General features: G+C 38.1%; 1 long non-coding RNA gene across 1 annotated transcript; it reads left to right on the top strand.

Annotated features, from left to right (window-relative positions):
- Window positions 1-1,509: 1,509 nt before the first annotated feature.
- On the top strand, window positions 1,510-2,737 carry LOC109212551. The gene is made up of 2 exons (XR_002065885.1): window positions 1,510-1,645; window positions 2,210-2,737. It is a non-coding gene; the product is annotated as an uncharacterized LOC109212551 (long non-coding RNA).
- Window positions 2,738-3,027: the final 290 nt, after the last annotated feature.

Raw genomic sequence — 3,027 nt, 5'->3', positions numbered from 1 at the left:
ACGATGTATATTTTTATGTATTGTATTTGTATTAACACTCATATATTCCACAGGGGGTACCGACCAGATATGAATTTTACAAGTTATGAACCAACGACCAGTTGGAATATGCCTAGTTTTGATGTGTTGGATCATAGTGGTCCAACCGGGAGTCAGCATCAACAAGATAATGTGCATCATGTGATATCAACATATTATAATTTGTAAGTGAATATATAAAGTTATATGTATTGTTTGGACCAATTTCAGTAACTCATTATTTCATTGGTTGTGTAGTGAAAACGAGCAACTTGATGGTCCTGTCCTTACTCAATTGCCCGAAGACGACGTATTTACTTGGGATCTGGCAGATGCACAGAGTCAGGAAGAGAATAGTGATATGACAACAATGCCGATGAGTCTGGAGATAACACACCCTTCCCTGACGAGGGTGATGGTAAGGAGGAAGAGAATGTCGAACCTGATTTGACTAGGGAGCATGCTCCACCTCCCGTTAGACCAAGAGTGTACGAGTCCCACGTGCCATTTCTGATGTTTTATACGTCAATACCACACAAGAGGGGGGGGGGGGGAGGGTGATTTGTGTGGTACCCAATTTTCACTTAACTTGATTATAGAAGGACCTCGTTCTTCTATGTGTTCCAAGTACTACTGTCGCGAATAATAACTACAGAAAATAAAGAACACAAAGATTTTACGTGGAAAACACCTGGCTCAAAAGGTGAAAAAAGCACAACCTACCTTCCAGTAGGATTTTCCCAAACTCTCCACTAAAATCACTGAGCCAAAAACTGCATTTACAAAAACTCTTTTGTAAACCTAGGATTAACTCTAATCCCGTTGCGGCACACAGCCTCAACTGTTGTGACAACTTCAAGTTAACTCTAACTTGAAAACTCTAAGTACCTAATACAATTGCTTCTAAATAAGCTGAAAGGTACAATGTAAAATCAGCTACTACAATTGAACTAGAATAAAAGATAGACACTTGGAACTGGTTCTTCTATCTGGTTCAAGTAGCTTCACGATTGCACGCTTGAATCACACATAAATTGCTTGCGAAATTGCCTTGCTATTTTGCTCTCAATTCACGTTTAACTTCTACTTATGTGCATTGCCTGTAAAAGAGAACAACACTAATATTTAAGGAGTTAGGAATTAGAGATTGACTAGGATACAGACGCTACTCTTCCATGGTGGAAGAGTTCTAGTTGATCTCATACTCTAACTCTATCATTTTCCTAAACCGTGTTCTTTTTGTGTAAGGAGTCTTTCTCCTTATCCAATATGCAACCTTTTCGATCATGGTCAAGAGATATTACTTCTGACAAGTTAGGTGTATCTCCTTCACGTGCATCTCACATGTTTGGGTTGATCACAACTGTGCTGCACAAGATGGACTTGGTCCATGTCTGAGTTCTTTTGTCAGTCTTCAAAACTTCATATTTACTTGGGCCAACAATCTTTGTGTGAAAATCACTAATATTACTTTTTCTTTATGGTATTATGCTCACTTAAACTATATTTCTGCTTCTAGGTTGTGAAATTGAGCTTGCAAACAGGAGTACCTTCGGAGTATACCAACTTGATTTTGGTAGAAAATAAAAAGGAGAGGCAGACCTCTAAATTAGAGGTAACGGATGAGGTATGCTTTGGTTTGATTGGTTTGTCAATATCTAGTTTGACTTTTGCTTGATTTAAAGCCCTTTATCATTTAAAAATGATCTGATTCGTATATCATTTTGACCAGTATGAGGTAATTATAACTGGACATATACTTCTGTACATGTAAATTAGCTTTCTTGTGTTTTCTGTATGTCCATGATTATCATAATCTTCTAAACTGCAATAATGCATTAAGCTTACATAAGGAATCTGTTAATGAAAATTAAGCCTCTCGCTTTAATTGACGAGACCAGAATTTTGTGGTAGTGATTAGATTTAAGTAAACAACAACAACAATCACTCAGTATAATCCCACAAGTGGGGCATGGGGAGGGTAGGATGTACGCAGCCTTACCCCTACCCTGGAAGGCCAGGATTAGATTTAAGCAAACATCTATAATATAATACTCCTAGTTTGCTCGAGGAGATATAGTGATAAGTGCAAAACACACATCCGACCCGTCTTCCACCAATTCTTTAGCCTTCAAATGCTGATTTGTTCCTGCACTTTTCATGAAACTATGGTGATGGAATGGATATGCAGAAGACCTCGGACTTGAATGTCAAGAAAGTCATATACCTTCGAGCGCTAGGTTTGGGTTTCGGCAACTTGAAGGCCACAGTAGACAATCTTCCTGTGGAAGCAGCAGAACCCAAATTGCATGAAACTTCAGAAATGGTATTTGCAGCTGCTTCAAGCTTATGCGGCAAACTATGTGACTGTTGCTGTTGCATGTGTTTCATACAGTTCTGTTCTCGGGTAAATGATCGATGTGCTGTTACTTTAGCACAGCTTTGTACAGCACTTGCTTGTTTTGAGTGTATTAGTTTTTGTTGTGAAGTCTGTGGAGAATGCGGCTAATGGCAGCAACTACATAACCAGAGGTGTATCAGATATGTAGTTGGGTCGTCATTTCTTATATGTATATAGTTGTAATAAGATACTTGAAGAAATAAAATATAGAAGCTGAGAGTGTAAATTTACAGCTTCAAGTGCGAGTCGGACTGCTGCAACAGTGGTCACTTAACTAGTCGTTTCTTGTCTTATATTGACGTATAATCTTTGTCCCTTTTTTTTTTTGTGTGTATAATCTTTAAAATGAATGAGACTTGTAGCAACGGAAAAATTATCTCCGTGTAACTAATAGTTCACGAGATCGAGTTATGAAAATACCTGTGTCTGCCTATAGTACATCTCCTTGGGGTGTCACCAGACGCTTCATGCTCTGGCCTACCTTTTCTTATAATCTTTTTCAATAGACGAATCGATTACATGGTAGGATTAAATTATAAGGGTGGTGATGTTGTTGAATGGCCAAATGCCCAAAATAAATTTTGAATGTGTTAGAACTCTTTTTATAG

This window comes from Nicotiana attenuata, unplaced genomic scaffold, assembly GCF_001879085.1.
Source record: "Nicotiana attenuata strain UT unplaced genomic scaffold, NIATTr2, whole genome shotgun sequence".
In the NCBI taxonomy this organism is placed as follows: domain Eukaryota; kingdom Viridiplantae; phylum Streptophyta; class Magnoliopsida; order Solanales; family Solanaceae; genus Nicotiana; species Nicotiana attenuata.
This window is presented reverse-complemented; position numbering and strand designations above follow the sequence as displayed.